We start from the raw sequence: 20,168 nt of genomic DNA, 5'->3' as shown, positions 1-20,168 counted from the left end.
TTTTCTAAATAAAATGCGAAGAAAAAGATTACCTGGAGGGAGTATCCAGTCGTAATCCCGAATATTAGGCTCAAGCTGTAAGAGCTTGTAAGTCATAAATATTCGTCTTCTCGCCAAAATACCCGTAAATATCCCAAATCACCTTCTAAATAAAATGCGAAGAAAAAGATTACCTGGAGGGAATATCCAGTCGTAATCCCGAATATTAGGCTCAAGCTGTAAGAGCTTGTAAGTCATAAATATTCGTCTTCTCGCCAAAATATCCGTAAATACCTCAAATCACCTTCTAAATAAAGCGTGAAGAAAAAGGTTACCTGGATGGAATGTCCAGTCGTAATCCCGAATATTAGGCTCAAGCTGTAAGAGCTTGCAAGCCATAAATATTCGTCTTCTCTTAACATTCCAAACATTCAAATATTTTCCTAAATAAAACGTGAAGAAAAAGATTACCTGGATGGAATGTCCAGTCGTAATCCCGAATATTAGGCTCAAGCTGTAAGAGCTTGCAAGTCGTAAATATTCGTCTTCTCTTTCACACTCCAAGATTCATAACCTCTTCTTAATAAAGTTGGAAGAAAAAGATTACCTGGAGGGAATATCCAGTCGTAATCCCGAATATTAGGCTCAAGCTGTAAGAGCTTGCAAGCCATAAATATTCGTCTTCCCTCCAAAACACTCATAAATATTCGAATCATTTTCTTAGCAATATTGGAAAGAAACAGACTGCCTGGGTGGAATGTCCAGACGTAGTCCCGAGTATTAGACCCAAGCTGTAAGAGCTTGTAGGTCACAAGTACTCGTCTTTCAAACTGCAAAATACCTAATTCCTACCTTAATACTTTTTCAATAAAGATGGAAATGGAACATGGTGTATACCATGCACTCCTGAGGCTAGGATTCGAGATGTATATCTCGCTCATCCAAGTTCTCGTCATCATTCAAAACACCTCCAACCGATCAAACTCTTTTCTCGCCGCCGTGCGATTAATCAAAAATCATTTTTCATAAATGAAAGATATATTGTCTTAAGTGATACAAAACAATGTTTCGGCCACGATTGTTGAGTAGAGATAAATGACGATTTTCCGAATGTAGATTTATAAATCCGTTCGATGTGTGGTATGCGTTCACTCCTCATCTGTTTTGGGTAAAACAATGTTTTCGTCGATTAATACAATATAGCTTTCGCTAAAATCGACCAACAAATAAACATTTTTCTACCCAGAACTACGTAAGCCTTGATTTCTCTGTTGAGATACGTAGGAGCAGGATTTGTAAATCTTGTCAGGCCCACTAATAAAAAAAACTTAGGTTTAGTCCTTCGTTAAAAAACCAAAAACATTTCTTCTCTCTTCTATTCTTTCTTTCTCACCTAATAATTCGAAAAGCCTAATATTTTAACTAACACTAATGCACACAACTGACCTAATGGTTCCCGTTGAGTACAACGGACGTGAGGGGTGCTAATACCTTCCCCTTGCGTAAACGACTCCCGAACCCTGATATTGGTTGCGATGACCATATCTTATCCTTTCTTTTGTCTTGGGTTTTATCGATATTTCCCCTTTCCTTTTTAGGAATAAATAAAGTTCGGTGGCGACTCTGTTCAGTCCATCATTGCGAGCGTGCGATCGCGCTTCGCTTTGAAGTCGTATCCCCATTTTTCGAGGTGCGACAACACTTATTTGTGATAATCAAACTGCATTGCACATTACTTCAAATCCAGTCTTCCATGAGAGGACTAGACATATTGAGATAGACTGTCACTTTGTCAGAGAGAAAATCGAATCAGGTGACATCGTCACAAACTTTATCAACTCTAATGATCAATTGGCAGACGTGTTTACAAAATCCATGTGAAGTCCCATAACTAATTATATATGTAACAAATTTGGTACATTTGACTTATATGCTCAAACTTGAGGGGAGTGTTGATATTTGTAAATATAGTGTTAAGAATATTTATATATCGAATGGTCCCACATCGACTATATCATATAATTAGTTTTATTCTCTCTATATATAATAAAGTCTCTGTCGTGCTTTTCAAAACACACGGTTTATTCAAATGTCTCTTAGTCTCTTGTATTTCAACAGTTTCAAATAGGAAAGCTCATAATTCTATGTGCTTTTGCAATAATTGATAATAAAGTAGACATTTGGCATGCTAGATTAGGTCATGATGATTCTAGAGAAACTCATAATATTTTCCAACCGTGTAACGTTCGTGTCAATAATAAAGATCCTAATGTATTTTTCAATTCATGTTATCTTGGAAAAGCACATAGACTCTATGCTCCATTGTCTATAACTAAAAATACCACTTTATTTGAACTTGTGCATACTGATTTATGGGAACCACCACCTTCACCTTCAAGCACTAGATATTCGTATAATATTACGTTTGTGGTTGGTTGTTCCAGTAACATTGGATCTACTTGCTAAAGCAGAAAAATGATGTTATCACCGCATTCAAGCTCTTCCAGAATTATGTGGCTACATAATTCAATGCCAAGATCAAGTATATTCAATCTTACTTTGGAGGGGAGTTTTGGCCATTTACAAGGTTTCTTAATGATCAAGGAATCCAATATAGGTTGACATGTCCTCACATTTCACATTAGAATGGAACTATGGAAAGGAAGCATACACAAGTTGTGGAGATAGGATTGACTTTGCTTGCACACGCTTTAATGACAATCAGATTTTGGGATCATAGTTTCACAATTTCACAACAATTGCATACTTGATCAACTGACTTCTAACTAGTGCTAGTGCTCTCACTGACTATAATTCACCTTATCAAGCAAATTTCAACAAAGAACCTAAGTATGCATCACTCAAAACTTTTGGATATGCATGTTTTCCACTGCACATAGCATACAACAAACACACATTTCACTTTATAAACACTCAATGTATTTACTTAGGAGTGTCACCTGCTCACAAATATCACAAATGCCTCATACTAGATGCAAGAATCTACATCTCAAAGGATGTTATATTCAATTAAACTGAGTTTCCTTGCAGTTTAGGTGCCTTAACACTAGATGGGCTTCATCCTTCAAAACACGATCAAACATGCAAAACCACATGCTTGGCCTTACCTTAATATACTTCAAATCCTCAACCAAGTCAGTTCTCAAATCCATATATTCTTGCTAACCACGTCACACCATAATGTCATGTAGGTACACTCACAACATATGAAAGTCATGCCCTATTATCTGATGCACAAAACCAACACACTCATTACATTTCACTCCATTCATTACCTGATGAGTCTTTCAGTGTCATATCTCATATATCAGATACTTTTCATAATGATCCTTGTACACCTACTCTACCTATCACATCTCAGTTACAAGCTATGTCCACTTGAATTTATAGATAAATTAATTTCCAATACATCACGTAAAGCGGAGTCACTTCCTTGTACCTTAATCAACATGACAAACTCCTCAAACTCACCTTCTTCATCCTTTCATACACAGCGCACTCAAGCCCAGTCAATAATCATCATATGCTCACTAGGGCCAAGATTGGTAAGTCTAAACCCAAAGCCTTTCTAGTTCATTTTGAACCAACTACTACAAAGAAAGTTATGGCTCAACCAAAGTGGTTCCAAGCCATGAAAAATGAGTATGACTCGCTTATCAAGAATATCACGTGGGTTCCCGCTACACTACCACCACATTAAAAGCCCATTTGATGCAAATGGGTTTTTAAAGTCAAGAAAAACTGAGATTAAAACATCTATAAATAAAAGGAATAACTAGTGGCAAAGGGATTCCACCAACAACATGAATTTGACTTTCATGAAGCATTTTCACTTGTGGTCAAACCAACTACAATTCAAATTATTTTAACTCTAAACATCACCTATAAGTGGGAAGTGCAACAAATAGATATCAACAACGCATTCCTGAATGATGATCTTTAAGAGGAGGTATATATGCAACCACCACCAGGGTTTCTTGACACCGACTCCACGTTGGTTTATAAACTGAAGAAATCCATTTACGAGTTAAAATAGGCACCACGTGCATGGTATGAAAAGTTGCATTAGGCTTTGCTCCAATTTGATTTCATCTTAAGAAATTGTGATCATTCACTTTTCATCTACAATCATCAACATGTCACAATATATGCGCTAGTATATGTTGATGACATCCTTCTCACATGATCATCATCTACGTTGCTTCACAAACTTATTATCAAATTACCTGAGAAGTTTGCTCTTACGGAGCCAGGAATTCCTTAATATTTTCTAGGCATTGAAGCACATTACCAAGATTACAAAAAGCTATGATATTAACACAAACCATGTCATCAAAGATTTGTTGTCTAAGGTCAATATGACTGAAGCAAATTGTGTTAACACCCCTATGTTCGGTACTTTTAAAATAAGCAAGCTTGCAAATCCTTTCCTTTACCAATCCGCAATGGGAACCCTACAATATGTAACTCTCACTCGTCCTTATATTGAATATTGTATAAACAAAGCTTGCCAAAACATGGCTAACCCGCTAGAATCACATTGGAGTATAGTGAAATATATAAGATACATAAGCAGTACTATCACATATAGAATTGTCCTTGCACCAGCTTCATCTATGCAAAGGTTCCCATTATGAGCCAACAATGACTCAGAATGGGCCAGTGAACCGAATGATAGGCAATCAACTTCAGAATGAATTAGTTAGAGAGGTTAAAAGTTAATTATGCAAAAAATAAAGTTTGTAACCTTTTTTAATGCAATATGGACAATGTAATCAAATAAATGAAGTGTAAATGTTGTGAATGTAACATGAATGTAAGCACATCCTAGATCAATCAAATAGCACCAACATTTAGATAGGTCAAACTTTAAGCCAAAACATAACCACACCTACATTTTGAGGTTTAACAGCAACACCATTATGAAACATAACCACACCTACATCTTAAGGTTTAACAGCAACACCATTATGAAACATAACCACACCTACATTTTAAGGTTTAACAGCAACACCATTATGAAATTGATAGTGAAATACATTTTACATAGTTGCATAACTTTAATAGATGTTTAAGTAAACATATTCTAGCTCACCTACATTTTAAGGTTTAACAGCAACACCATTATGAAATTGATAGTGAAATACATTTTACATAGTTGCATAACTTTAATAGATGTTTAAGTAAACATATTCTAGCTCACCTACATTTTAGGTAGTTACATAATTTTAATAGATGTTTAACACCTAAATTTTAGGTAGATACACCTACATTTTACATAGATACATAATTTTAATAGATATTTAAGTAAACATATTTAGCTCGCCTATATATTTATACTAGTTTTATATTTATAAGTTTCTCAAATACTAGCTCGCCTAATTATATTTATAAATATCTTTAATTGTTTAAATAAAAAAATATAACCCTCGTATCTTGTCTCTTTTAAATAAAAAAAGTAGATAAAATATTTCAATAATGATAACAAGATTTGTGTTTTTTTAAAATAAATTTTTCTTAAATTTTGATTCTTACTTATTAAAACTTAGTATCTTTAATTGTTTAAATAAAAAAAGTAGATAAAATATTTCAATAATGATAACAAGATTTGTGTTTTTTTAAAATAAATTTTTCTTAAATTTTGATTCTTAATTATTAAAACTTAGTATAGAAATGTATATAGACTAACAAATTGATTAAATTGATGATACAAAACAGAATTAAATTGATGATCCAAAACAGAATTGAAGAGAAACAGAATTGAAGAGAAAGAACGGTATCCCATCCCAATAATATTCATGTCAAACCGTTTACAAAAATTGTGTTAAATTTAAAATAAAAAGATTTAAAATAAAAAGAATCATTGATCAGATAATTGTAGTCTGAAATTTTACCATCGTCATTATAAATTCGGATCAGTATATCATCAACTCAATGACTCTTTCAACTGTAATATACAATTATAAAGCAATGAAACGAACAAAACAGAAAACATAGTTGAAGGCTCAGAAGGATCCATTGGTAATTTTCTAATCACAAAGGAATTTTCTACACCTTCATAAAATAGGTAGTTTAGAACATCATTGCCTTCAAGATAAAAACATAAAACAAAATAAAAACGAAAAGAAATGCAAATGAAATCTGAAGATAATGAAGAAAACAATTACAAGAAACAGAGGCTCAAAGAGAACGATTGGGGCAATTCAAGACGTAGATAGAGAATCTCAGTTGTATAAATAGGGGTGGTTGAATTAGATCTAGGGCTTGAAGCGTGCTTGCAATGACGGAACTACCCTCTTGTCTTGAACGGGTCTCTTACATCTTATGGGCCATAATTTCGTTAAGGGATTTACTGTAGGCCCATTTTCTGAATTGAAGGACCAAGTCTGATCTAATAAACTCACGTATTCCCATTTATTTTATTTTATTTATTTATAATAAATATATTATTTTTTTAAATACTAATACTAAAATAGTATATTTTTTATAAAACATTTTAATAACTTAATAATAATATATAATAATAACACACACTTTAAATTATATATTAATAACTTTTAGATCAAACCATTGTAAACATTATCTTCAATATTAAAATTACATATAGTCGTACGAAATTATTTGGGTATGATAGTTATTTTTAATAGTAAAAAAGAGTAATTATTGTATTTTTGTTGTAAATTGTTTAAAGTAAGCCGTCAAATTGGAAAATAAACTTTCTTTTTTATTATTCGTGGCATTCTCCGATTAAAGTTGTATTATAAATCTTCGGTTATAAAATTTACGATCATATTTTAATTTATTATGAATTATATATTATGAATTGTGATAAAGTGAACCTACTCTCACTCTCTAATAATTTTATTTTAAGGTCTAATTTTTAATGTCAGAAAATAATATTTAGGGTTTGCATAGGAGTTAGTTGTTTTTTTTAAGGATTTTAGAAGAAATTTTTTTGAAATGTTACATTTATATCTGAAATTGTATATTTTTATTTAAATCTTAATATGATTTTATTCGCTAATGTAGTATATTGTTATCTAAATTTTAAAAAAACATCAAATACATTTTAAGATATAGATGTGGTGATCCGAGTGCGACGGATCAAAAAGCGACATTCGAGTCGTGCAAGGATTCTCAAAATGATTCAACCAATCAATTGAAAGATGAGGGTTTTAAGGTTCAAAATTTAAATCGAATACAACATATCAACTATTTTATCAATTTTATTTTTACGTTAATTATATTCGATTTAAGTTCTGAACCTTATCCCCCTCTCTTTCAATTGGTTGGTTAAATCATTTCAAGAGTCCTTGCGATACAACTCGTGTGCGCTTTCGTTATACTATATTTTTTTAACTCGTTTTCCATCCGCGTACGACAGTCAATCAAATTGGCGTCGTTGTCGGTAATTCTATGTTGATTTTAGTCAATTTTGAAATCCTAGTTTATAGTTTTGTTAGCAATATTTTTTTTATTATTTATTTTTTATTTGTTGATTTTCAGAATTGAAATATAGTGGTAAATATCTCAGCCTATCAAGTGACTTTGTAAATTACTATTTCGAATTGCTCCGAATTTTTTTTTTCATAAATTCATAAATAATTCAACAAATAATGGAAGGGAGGGAATTTTTTTTAATTATATATATGTTTGGTTCAAAAGAGGAGAGGAGAGAGGAAGAGAGGGATTTTAATGAAAAATATATTTGGTTCACAAGGGATGGGAGAAATTTTAAAAATAATTTATATTTGTATTCTTATGATCTTATATAAGTCATATGATATTCAAAAAGTGAAAAATTCATATATATTTTTTTGATAATAACATATACATAAATAATTAAACACAAAATTTATACTTTTAAGTGATTAAAAAAGTTATAAATTACTATGTAATGTTAAAAAAAAATAGAATACATTTGATTCACACTATAATTCTCCGAAACAAATTAAATATGTTGATAATAATTTTTAAATTCTGATAAACCATCTAATAAAAAAATACATAAAGTAACTAATTAATATATATATATATATATATATATATATATATATATATATATATATATATATATATATATATATATATATATATATATAAATAATTAAACACAAAATTTATATTTTTAAGTGATTAAAAAAGTTATAAATTACTATGTAATGTTAAAAAAAATAGAATATATTTGATTCAACTATAATTCTCCGACACAAATTAAACTATGTTGATAATAATTTTTAAATCCTGATAAACCATCTAATAAAAAAATACATAAAGTAACTAATATATATATATATATATATATAATATATATATATATATATATATATATATATATATATATATATATATATATATATATATATAATGAATAGTTTAAAATTTAATAAAAAAAAAATATAATAGGAGAACAAAATTAAAAAAACGAACCTTAATAAACATAAAAATTAAAAACTATAAAAAAAATGAAGTGATTATAATTTATATTAAATAAAAAAATGAAAAATAATTTGAAGGTTGAGAACATTTATAATAAATTGATGGAAGCAATAAAGGAAAAACTACACAAAAGAAAAGCCGTAAACGAAAGAAAATGAATAGTACTAAAATAAAACTGAGGATATTTTAGTAAATTTATATCCATCTCTCCCCTCCAAATTCCTCCGATTTGGAGGGACGCAAAAAATGTGTTTTGGAGAAGTTTTCTCCCCTCCCCTCCTATAATAAATTTTGAACCAAACACGTTTAATTAATAATATCCCCTCAATTTACCCCGAACCAAACACATCATAAGAGAACTTGTTGCATCTAATTCATTTTTTGTTGATTTCCTTTTTTTGTCTGATTTTGATGACACATATACTTGTGATGTTTGTAATGATATTTAGTTATGTTCAGTTTGTACTTAAATTGAAGTTGTTTTATAAGGTAATATTTCTACTTATATTTATTATGAGATTTCTAGTGACAAAGTTGATGTTACAGTTGTAAATGTAGCTTTTGCTGCCAAAACTTTATCGTCTATTGAGCAATCGCCTGCTTTAGAGCTAAAGTCACTCCCTGGACTTTTAGAATTTATTAAAAAAAATGTATTAATTTTATCTAAACTTGAATATCAACAAGAACAGAAGTTATTACAAGTATTGATGGAACATAAGAAGGCAATTGGATGGACCTTAACTGACATTCTTGATATTAGTTCATCAATGTGTATGCATCATATCTTACTTGAAGATGAAGAAAAAGCAGTGAGGAAGCCCCAAAGACGGCTTAACCCTTTAATTTTGGATGTTATAAAAAATGCTATTTATATTGCACTAGAGGATAAAGAGAAGATCGATTTTACTTGCTCATTCAATAATCTTATCTATAGAAGAATATTCTTTGATTTTGGAATAAAAAGCGAAGACACTGATAAAAATTTCAAAGTCACTAGACACAGCCTTAAGTTATTCCATTAGAGTCCTACATTGAAAGAAGAAATTGTAGAAGAGCTCCCGCTGGGAAATGCTACTTATGCAGTCATCTATCCGCCTTGACTCCTCGGAATGTTCTTTCCTCTCTCTTCTCTCTCTTATTTTATGTTTGTTTTTTTCATTGAGGACAGTGTGTGTTTTAAGTGTGGGGGAGAGATTTTATTTACTTTTCTTGCTTTGTTTCTTCATTTACTTTTGTTGTTTTATTTTCTTATAAAAATGCATATTTTTCATTGGATTTTGGGGTTGCAAGTGAGTAATTTTTTTGTTCTCTGACTAAAGATTCATGGTGTGATATGCGTGATTTTTGTTGCATTCTTAGTATGATAAGTATGACTAAATTTTAAAGTATGCATCATATATGGTTGATCAATGTCCCTTGCAGTGGCGGAGCCAGATAAAAAAAATTGGGATGACCGCTAACGTAAAATAAAGATTATAAATAAAATGTAAATAGTATTTTAAATAAAACATTAAAGTTAAAATATATACAAAGTTAATTACTAAAAATTTAAATTACATGACTTAAAACTACCTTAAAGTAATGTTTTACGCGTTTCGAGTGACTTAAAATTGTCAATAATTGACTCCGAACTAATGCTTGCACTAATCTCCCTTTCAATATATAATGTCATGCTATCTCCAAGAAACCCATCATCCATCTTGTTTCTCAACTTAGTCTTAATAATTTTCATTGCTGAAAAAGACCTCTCAGTTGTGACCGTAGAAACGGGAAGAGTCATGATAACACGAAGTAGTCTATCAATCAAGAAGTAAGTTGCAGTCTGTCCAGATGCAACCAAACATGAACATAGTTCTTGAATAGTTGATAAATTATTCAAGTTTGATGCTTGACGAGCAACAAATAGAAAATGTTGGAGTTGAAATTGCAAATTATTCTTCTCTTGATCACTAAAATCCATAGGATAATATTTTTCAACTAAAGAACAAATAGTATCAATGCTAAAAGCTTTATATCCATCCTTAGGAGATAAAGAACAAGAAAGAGTTAACAAATCCATTGCCTGCTCACTGAATCTGCTATTCAACTCTTGTAATTGTTTATCAATGGTAGTGAAAAAGATTTCAACTTTAAAGTAATGTTGAATTGTGACTTGATTCTCTTCAAGACGGGAGCGTCCAAATCTTGTTGTTGAATGAACATCATTAAGATCAGGAATCTCAATACCATGTTTTTCACAAAAAGATACCACTTTAGTAAACAATATATCCCAACCATTTTCTCTCAAACCTTGAATAAGATGTTTTGTTGAACGAACCAAGTTCATAGCATTAACTACATCTTGATTTTTTTTGTAAGGCTTGACAAAGCATATCTATTATTCCCATGATTTCTTTCATCAAGTGCAAAATAAATATAAAATCAAATACCTTCAAGTAATTGTAACAACTATCTGCATCCCCACGTGTAGCATAACTCTCTCTATCTTTTGCAAATTTTTTTAAAATTAAACAAGTTGCTCCATACATGTTTATCAACCTAGAAATTGAATCGTAATGTGATCCCCAACGAGTATCTCCAACTCGTTTTAATGTACCAACTTGATTTGCACCTTTACCAGTTACAATCTCATCAATCTCTAACAAATAAGCAATTTCTTCTAATTGGGCGGCTTGTAACTCATCATGACGCTTTGTAGAAGAACAAACAACATTCACAACAAAGATCAGCTTCTCAAAAAATTTATGAACAGGTTTGACTTCTCTTGATGATGTAACTAATGCAAGTTGCAATCGATGAACAAAACAATGAACATAGTATGCATAAGGACAAACCTTCATAAAGAGGGCTTGTAAACCATTCCATTCTCCTCTCATATTGCTAGCACCATCATACCCTTGGCCACAAATGTTAGAAACATCAAGGTTATGTCGAGAAAGTATATCACATATTGCTTCCTTAAGAGTTAAAGATGTGGTGTCTTTAACATGTGCCTCATCAAAAAATCTCTCTTCTATTAAACCAACTTTATCAACAAATCTTAATACAAGAGTCATTTGTTCCTTTTTTGACTCATCACGAGCTTCATCAACAACGATACAAAATTTGGAATCACCAATTTCCTCATGAATACTCTTTTTCACCCTACTAGAAAGAATTTGCAAGAGCTCTTTTTGAATTTGATGTGAAGTATACTTGCAATTTTGTGGAGCATTTTCCAACACAACTTTTGCAACTTCATCGTTGTAGGATGCTAAAAGTTTCAATAACTCAAGAAATTTACCTTGATTTCTTGATTTGCTACTTTCGTCGTGACCCCTAAAAGCACAAGCTTGTAGTGTTAACCAACGAACAGTGTCAATTGAAGTCTTGAGTCGTAACCGATTATTCATTCTTTGACTTGAACTTTGCACTTGAATAACATTTCTAATATGACCATCTTGACTCAACAAGTCTTGACAAGCTTTCATTGCATTGTTGTGTGGTGAGCAAGGATCCTTCCCTATATGTTTAAGAAAGGAACAATGTTTTCCATTCCTAACTTTCTTCCAATTTCTAAAACCCATAGAAATAAAGACAAGTGATCTGGGACGTCCACTTAGTTTTTTGCTAAAAAGGTAACATGGTAAGCAATATGTGGCATCTTCAGATGGTGAATATTCTAACCATGATGGAAATATGTTAAACCAAGTATGTTGAAACCTTCTCGGATGATCCTCGTTACCGGACAAAGGATAGTTTTCTAAATGAATTTGATATGGACCCCATTTTAGATAAGCTCTTCGTATTGCATCCACTTGATTTGGTGGATATTTCCAAATCGGAGGACGCTTTCCAAAGAATTTTCAAAACCATGATGTTCTTCAATCGTTGGATTCTCAAGAACTGTTTCAGATTCGGATGTCGGGATTATAATTTCTTCATCTCTCTCTTCTCTTTCAATTTCACATGCTTTCCTTTTGAAAAAAGAATCAATTTTCCTATTATTCATCTTTACTCTTCCTATAATATCATATCAGATCCAAAAATCAATTTAGAGAACATAAAAATTAAAAGAGAAAGCAATCACTTTAATTTGTTACTTTTTATAAAAGAAGAATGAATAAAGTTTTTTATCTGTTAGATGCCGATCACTTTAATATGTTTCGAATCCGGTGCCGGTAGCAAACCCATATGAGAAAGAAAAGAAAGGTATGAGCTTTTTACTTTATCTGTATTTTAACCTAACTTTGAATGAAAAATAAAAAATAAAAAATAATTTTAATTTAAAATAAGGATGTTTTAGTAATTTTATATATTATAATTAAAAAAAAAGTTGAGGGGTGGTCGTAGCCTTCCCACGTCCCCCTCAGTTCCGCCATTGATCCCTTGTGAGATTTTGAGCATTATAATGGATAACATACAAAAACCTTTTTATTTTCTTTCTTGTGCGATTTCACTCATGTTTGTTAGTTACTCTAGAACTTGACTTTACTCCTTTTGAAATTGTTTGTTTATCTGTGCACATTGATATGATAAAGGCAAATTGTTTCTGTTTTATTTTTTTATCCACTTAGCCAAAGAAGCTAACCATAAAAATATCATCCCTTATTTTAAACCCCTTTAAGCATATTTATCTCATTCTTTATTTTAAACTGATTACAAGCCAAAAAGTGAAAAATAATGTTATTACCCTATTTAAAGGTTGAAAAAATCTTGTTTAGAGTTGTGTGAGGTTGAATTAATATAGCTGCGATATTTCCAAAGTTGGAAGAAAATTTAAAAAAAAATAATAAAAACTGATAATATAATAACCTCAAAGTCTTGATAAAATCCCAAAGATTAACCTTGGAATTTAGCCGGGCATGTAATCCTAATGCTCTCTTTAATTTCTAAATATTGTCTACCTTTCCCTAATACTGAGTTTTTCTTAAATAATAAAGAAATTTGGACTTTAAGAGCACCGGTTCAAAAAACATAAGCGAGCCCAAAACTAACTAATTTATTTTTATTAAGTCTGAAACAAAAATTGATAATTTTAAACCTCTTTACTCCAAATTGACTTCTGACATCAACATAAAACTTGTAGTTCTTTCTGTTAGTTTTCCAACGCATATTAGAATAAGTTATTTCGATTCTCGTAGCTCAAGGTATAATCTTCACAATGAGAAGGTATCAAACTACATGTTATTTCAAAAATAAGCAACAAAAATAAAATCAAAGCTAATTTAAATTTAATTTTAAAAAACATATTAAAAACAATGTAAAAAGTTATAAAATTTATGTAGCACAAAATATAATATGGTGTATGTTGAAAAGTATATTTTCGGCAAATATTTTAATATCATATCCACAGAGATTGGTTGTTATTACCTCCGTTCTATAATCCAAATTATTATAAGTTTAGAAAGTAACCAAGTTGTTTTGTTTGAAAAGTTATCTTTTGAGTAAAATGTCACTAAAACAAAAAAATGGTTTTAATCAAATGTAAAAGGCTTGGCAAGATTGGAGTTCACTATTCAAATTGCTTATGATTCCTTATGACAACTATATAGATTTAAGATTATTGATGATGTTCAAGTATCCTCTCAATATCATTTATGTCTAAATGATATTGTGATAATCACTATATTAATCTTTAGACGATTTCTCCACCTAACTATCAATATAGCAATCTTTAATGATTGATACAAAAGAAGAGTAGTGAATAAATCTATTTCTACAACTTATTCACTACTTGAAAATATATTTTATGTCAAGACTTAAGTAATCTCTTTCAACAACTACTCAAATCTAATATTCAACTTAGGGCAAAAATATCATTCAATACATCAATAATCTTTTATCATATATAAGAGTCAAATGAAATACACAAACAAATAGGAATATCTACTACCTCCAATCTTGACAAAATGGGGTTTAGCTCCTCATCATCATTTTGGAAAGTAAAAGGCAATGGTAAGAACTCTGTTTTTCTCTTACAAAATATCAAACTATGAATGAATACCTTTGAACATTTTCCATTCTGTTTTCTAAAAAAGGGTTGACATTTCCTAAAATGCTCATTTTTATCTAAAACTGAAAAGTCCCCTAAAACAGATACAAAATTGGCATACATAGCTGGCATTGAAACAGCACCCTTGGCAAAACAGCTTGTTGGATTCACAAGGTTCGCGGCGCGAACTGAAGCCACTTCAGCTTCCTTGCCTTACAAGCTTCATCCAAATATTCTTCCAATTGTTAATCTTCAAAAATAGGCCTCCAAATTGCATTCAACACTTCTTCCAAATTATGATTATGCATTCTGAAGCTCTCTTGTCCAAAAATTCTACAAAACTAACAAATATGTGAAATAACTACTCAAAACAACATCAATTAAACCTAATTACATTTATACAAAATAGTGAGAATAAAAGTGTGTAATTACATCAAAAATTGGTAAAAGGGACCAATAAAATTATATAAAAAGTAGTACTAATTGGTCCCTAACAACTCTCCCCAACTTAGCATTTTGTTTGTCCCTAAACAAAAGTTTCCACTAACACGACCAAAGCAATGACACAAAAGATTGAAACAAGGATTAACCAAGGACATTCAAATGGTTCAAAAGTGTTTGGCACTTTCTCAATCCACCTATCTCAATGCTAGACAAAACATGAATAAGAACAATGGTTGGGTGCAAAAATCATACCAAGAAATTCAAAGCCATATATGTCAAAATTGAATCAAACTTACACACATATCATAATAATGATGAATAACATGAAGGTTTACTTTCACTCATCCAAGCAATTAAATCAACAACAACTCAAATCATGTGGTCATCAAAACAATTACCAAATCATGTGAAAAATGAGAATCAAGAGATCTTTCAAGGGTTGTAATGTGGCTTGGGTTACAAGAAAGGATATGATTAAGAGAATTCAACAAAGTTGTCTATCCTAAGGGAGCATTCCCATACATTCAACTCTACACAATTTCCATTTCTTTGATCCCCGTCTTTTTCTTTTCTTTTTCTTTTTACATCCACACAACCATGAGTCTTTTCTTTGTTTTTTCTATCTTTTCTTTTTCTTTGCTCTATGGTTTCAAGGGTGATTTCTTTTTCTTTTTTCTTTTCATATTTTCACCCTTTCATAAAAACTCACTTTTCCAAGTTTCTAATCAACTCTTTTTACTTTACTCTCCCCAACTTTAGATTCCAAAACCAAATTTATTCAATAATGCTCCCTACTTAGACATAAGCAAAAGGCAAAATTTGCAAACAACTCGGTTTGAGGGTTCAATTGACACGAAAGAAATTAGGATTCATTTATTCACAAAATTTTCAATTGATTTTACCCTTATCAATCAAATGAATCCTAAAGTAAGCTCAAAGGGGGTTAACTAAGGATTACTCCTCACAAGGTTCGTTGATTCAAAACTTTTTGGTCAAGTGGTTTTTCTCATAACAAACAATGCCTCTATCATTTTTAATATTTTCACACAAAAATAGATTGATGCATGATTTAGCATGATAAGAATGAGTTGAAATAATGCTCGGTTTCCCGCATTTTAGTGTACAATGGAAAGCCTCCTCACAATTGGTTAAGTCCTATTTTGATTCAAAAATGACATGTATTTCAATGAATTTATGATATGGAATTTGCACACACCATCAAACTACTCATATTAAGTCTAAAAAGCGATAAAGTGTACCTTGAAATGCCGACACTAATTATTATCATCACCACTCGAAGTGTCATATGCTTCTTTCTTTGCGAACATTTCTTGGTTGCTTTAAGCTTGACTTAAGAGTAAGAACAATTAAACAAAAAAAATTGTTGGTAAACCAAATTCATTGTAACACACTTAATTCTCACAGAGTATTCATGCAATTAACAAAACAAACTAACAAACCAAAGTTTTGGTGAACTAGAGCCACCCAAAAGTACAATCAAAATTTTACAAAAGCAATAATAATACAAAGAAAATTCAAAATAAAAGCAAACTCTAAAATTCACAAACTCCTCAATCTTCCTCCTCTTGACCACCACCAACAGATCCAAGGACGTCCTCCATCTCATCGTCATGGGTCGCACCACCTCCTGCACCCCCCATAAAAGTTGGCCTGCCCTCAGGCCAATTAGCATAAGCAACATATTCCGCTTGGGAAGGAAATGTGTGGGCTTCAGGTGCAAGGAAAGTGTTCTGAAATTGTTGCTGCATAGCATCAAAGATGAATGATTGAGACCTCCTAGAGGCCTCAAAGCTCTCACAACAATAATTAGCAAACGCCATCTGATCGAATGCTGGAGTAGTGCGGACTCAGGGTCTAGAGGACGAAGTCCCAGCTCCTTCGGCTCTGTCCATCTGGCTCTGGCAGAACCTATTCAGATAAGCATCATTAATAACACTAGTAATAGACAAATGTACCTCATCCAGAATGGGAACATTTGCCCTTCGACAAAGTCCCATAATCAACCCCGGATATGCAAGAACACCTGCTTTTCCACCAAACTTTGTTCCGCTTATAGCCATCTTGCGCATTTCTTCCGCAATAATGGATGTTACATCAACAGATTTGCCTATCATGATGTAATACAATAAACACCCTACATCCAAAGGGATAGTGGTGTTGTGGCTTCTTGGCCGGATATTGTTCAACAGCAGCACCAAAAATGCCCTTGCTTCCAGATTCAGATTTTCTCTTTTCCATGACTTTGGAAACCCCTGATCATTTAAGTCATATGTCCTTCCTTCAAGGCATAAAGTAGCGTTCACCGTTGGAAGGTCCCAATCGTTGGCCAATTCCTTGGTACGATACTCGCACCGCTCATTCTCTCCCAAGGTGAGAGGATTACCAAGATATGTGTTAATTGCATCTCTGCCGAAAGAAATAATCTTGCCTCTCACTCTTGTTTGGTAATGGAAAGCTACTCCCTCTTCAAGATGCAGAGCATTGGCATAAAACTCTCGCACAATGTCGTAATTGATTGCCGACTCTGGTTCACAAAGTTTGCTCCATCTTCTTCTCTCGAAATTTGATACCAAATTCCGATAAGTTCCACCCGGCGATAAGTGGATGAACCTTTCCGGTTGGATGGTTCTCTTGATTAATTTTTCAAATCTTTCTTCATGTTCATCACTTGTGAACCGTCTCAATGAACGAGAAGGACCGGAATACATGGTTTTTGTTCTCTTAGACATCTGCAATAAAAATCAGAACAACCACACAACAAACCAATAGGGGAGTTAGCAATCAAAAGCATAAAACATGAGACTGGAATTTCCCAGTTCGCGGCGCGAAGGCCCGTTCGTGGTGCGAACCCGGAAAATTCCAGGAGCCTTCTAGGGTTCCTAAGGTTTGCACCACCACATTCATAATCACAATCCTTATCCTAATCCTAATCTGAATTCACTTTAGACATGCAAGGTTATTTCAAGTATCACATTCCAATCTTTGCAAAACCCTATTCATACCTAAGTGAGAAACCCAAAAGGAATGGAGAGGAAATGAAGAGAACAAACATACCTTGTTGAAGTTGACTTGATTCTTTGTTAACAAATTGGAATTTGGGAGATGGAGAAGAAAAAATTGAGTTTTGGAAGTGGGGCAGTGGGAGTGTTCAAGACAAGTTGAAGTTTGTAAAAATAAGGATGACTTGAAAATAACCTAAACAGAACTTAAGTGGTTTTGCCACGCTCAGTTCGCGGCGCGAACTGAAGCTTTCCATTCAGTCCGCGGGGCGAACTGAAGGAATTTCTGAAAAAAATTAATTTGCAGTGGACAGAACTCAAGTTTCACAAAAATTAACACAACAGAATATCATAACAATCAGAATTGACAAAATATAAAATGCAGACTTACAACGTTGGGTTGCCTCCCAACAAGCGCTTTGTTTAATGTCGTTTTGAGCTCGACGGTTCAATGATTAGCTCGGTCCGGCTAGGGAGATGACACAAACATCCCGATTCAATTCGCCACTATGGTAGACTTTGAGTCTTTGTCCATTTACAGTCCAGCTCTCCTGTGACTTTGGATCCTCGACCACAATGGCCCCATAGTTGCGCACCTCTTTGACAACAAACGGTCCTGACCACTTTGACTTCAGCTTACCAGGGAACAACTTCAACCTTGAGTTGAAAAGCAATACCATTTGTCCAACTTGAAACTCTTTATGACGGACCTTTCCATCATGATATGCTTTTACCTTTTCGTTGTAAAGTTTATTCAAATGGTAAGCGTTGTTCCTTGATTCCTCCAATTCATGGAGTTGTCCTTTTCTTCTTTCTCCAGCTAAAGTGGAGTCGAAGTTCAAGAATTTGAGAGCCCATAATGCCCTATGCTCCATTTCCACCGGAAGATGACAAGTCTTCCCATACACCATTTGAAATGGAGTTAGTCCAATAGGTGCTTTGTAGGCGGTACGATACGCCCACAAAGCTTCATCTAGTTTTAAAGACCAATCTTTTCTTGAATTCGAAACTGTTTTCTCAAGGATCCGCTTGATTTCCCGGTTAGAAACCTCCGTTTGACCATTCACTTGTGGATGGTAGGGAGTGGTCATCTTGTGCTTTACACCATAATGTTGCAAAACTTTTTCTAAAGGTGTATTGCAAAAGTGTGATCCTCCATCACTTATCAACACCCTAGGCACACCAAAACATGAGAATATGTTTTTCTTTAAAAATTTAATCACTGTTTTGGCATCGGCCTTAGGTGAACCAATTGCTTCCACCCACTTCGAAACATAGTCAACGGCTACTAGTATATACTCATTTGAGAAGGAGGAGGGGAATTGACCAACGAAATCAATACCCCAACAATCAAAAACTTCTACTTCTAGCATGTTGGTTAGAGGCATTTCATCCCGTTTGCCTATTCCTCCACTCTGTTGGCATGTATCACAACTCTTCGCATGTTCATATGCATCTTTAAATAAAGATGGCCAATAAAAGCCCGATTGGAGCACTTTAGTGGCTGTTCTCAAACCGCTATAGTGACCTCCATACGGAGAGTTGTGACAATGCCAAAGGGTGTCTTTTGACTCCTCAATTGTTACGCACCTTCTCAAAATGTTGTCTACACCCACTTTAAACAAATAAGGATCATCCCACATATAATATTTTTCATCCGCCAAGAATTTCCTTCTTTGATTACTAGTGAGGTCTTCTGGTGTTAAACCGGTTGCCTTGTAATTAGCAAAATCGGAAAACCAAGGCCTCACTTGAATCGCATACAGTTTTTCATCCGGAAATTCTTCTCTTACTTCCTTTTCTTTGTTTGTAATGTCCACATTAACCAAACGAGACAAATGATCCGCCACCAAGTTTTCGGAACCTTTTTTATCCCGGATTTCCAAATCAAACTCTTGCAATAAGAGAATCCAACAAATTAATCTTTGTTTGGAATCCGGCTTGGTTAACAAATATTTGATCGTCGAATGGTCAGTGTAGACTACAACTTTAGACCCTATCAAGTAAGCTCTAAACTTTTCCAATGCGTACACTATAACTAGTAATTCTTTTTCTGTTGTCGCATAGTTGACTTGCGGCTCATTTAACACCTTACTAGCATAGTGGATAGCATGCAATTTTTTATCTCTTCTTTGACCCAACACCGCACCAACCGCATAATCGCTTCCATCACACATAAGTTCAAAATCAAGTTTCCAATTTGGTGCCACGATTATGGGTGTGGTGACTAACTTTTCTTTTAAATCAAGGAAAGCTTTGATACATGACTCATCGAAAAGAAAGTGCGTACC

The 20,168-nt window shown here is 32.8% G+C and overlaps 2 non-coding genes across 2 annotated transcripts; both read right to left on the bottom strand.

Moving 5' to 3' along the window:
- Window positions 1–5,861: 5,861 nt before the first annotated feature.
- LOC127134240 (small nucleolar RNA Z155) lies at window positions 5,862–5,937 on the bottom strand. Its single transcript, XR_007807993.1, has one exon. It is a non-coding gene; the product is annotated as a small nucleolar RNA Z155 (small nucleolar RNA).
- A 61-nt stretch (window positions 5,938–5,998) lies between these two features.
- On the bottom strand, window positions 5,999–6,093 carry LOC127134235 (small nucleolar RNA R41). Its single transcript, XR_007807988.1, has one exon. It is a non-coding gene; the product is annotated as a small nucleolar RNA R41 (small nucleolar RNA).
- Window positions 6,094–20,168: the final 14,075 nt, after the last annotated feature.

The sequence above is a fragment of the Lathyrus oleraceus genome, chromosome 3 (assembly GCF_024323335.1).
Source record: "Lathyrus oleraceus cultivar Zhongwan6 chromosome 3, CAAS_Psat_ZW6_1.0, whole genome shotgun sequence".
In the NCBI taxonomy this organism is placed as follows: Eukaryota; Viridiplantae; Streptophyta; class Magnoliopsida; order Fabales; family Fabaceae; genus Lathyrus; species Lathyrus oleraceus.
This window is presented reverse-complemented; position numbering and strand designations above follow the sequence as displayed.